Source organism: Boleophthalmus pectinirostris, unplaced genomic scaffold (genome assembly GCF_026225935.1).
Source record: "Boleophthalmus pectinirostris isolate CB_2022bp ecotype Guang Dong unplaced genomic scaffold, ASM2622593v1 HiC_scaffold_2125, whole genome shotgun sequence".
NCBI lineage: Eukaryota > Metazoa > Chordata > Actinopteri > Gobiiformes > Gobiidae > Boleophthalmus > Boleophthalmus pectinirostris.
This window is the reverse complement of record NW_026571177.1, coordinates 2,080-2,500: the sequence shown is the minus strand read 5'-3', so window position 1 is coordinate 2,500 and position 421 is coordinate 2,080.

Sequence of the window (421 nt, the reverse complement as noted above, 5' to 3'; positions counted from 1 at the left end):
CCAGGACTAAACCAGGACTAAACCAGGACTAAACCAGGTCTAAACCAGGACTAAACCAGGTCTAAACCAGGTCTAAACCAGGACTAAACCAGGACTAAACCAGGACTAAACCAGGTAAACCAGGACTAAAACCAGGTCTAAACCAGGGACTAAACCAGGACTAAACCAGGACTAAACCAGGTCTAAACCAGGACTAAACCAGGACTAAACCAGGACTAAACCAGGACTAAACCAGGTCTAAACCAGGACTAAACCAGGTCTAAACCAGGACTAAACCAGGTCTAAACCAGGTCTAAACCAGGACTAAACCAGGTCTAAACCAGGACTAAACCAGGACTAAACCAGGTCTAAACCAGGACTAAACCAGGTCTAAACCAGGACTAAACCAGGACTAAACCAGGACTTAAACCAGGACTAAACC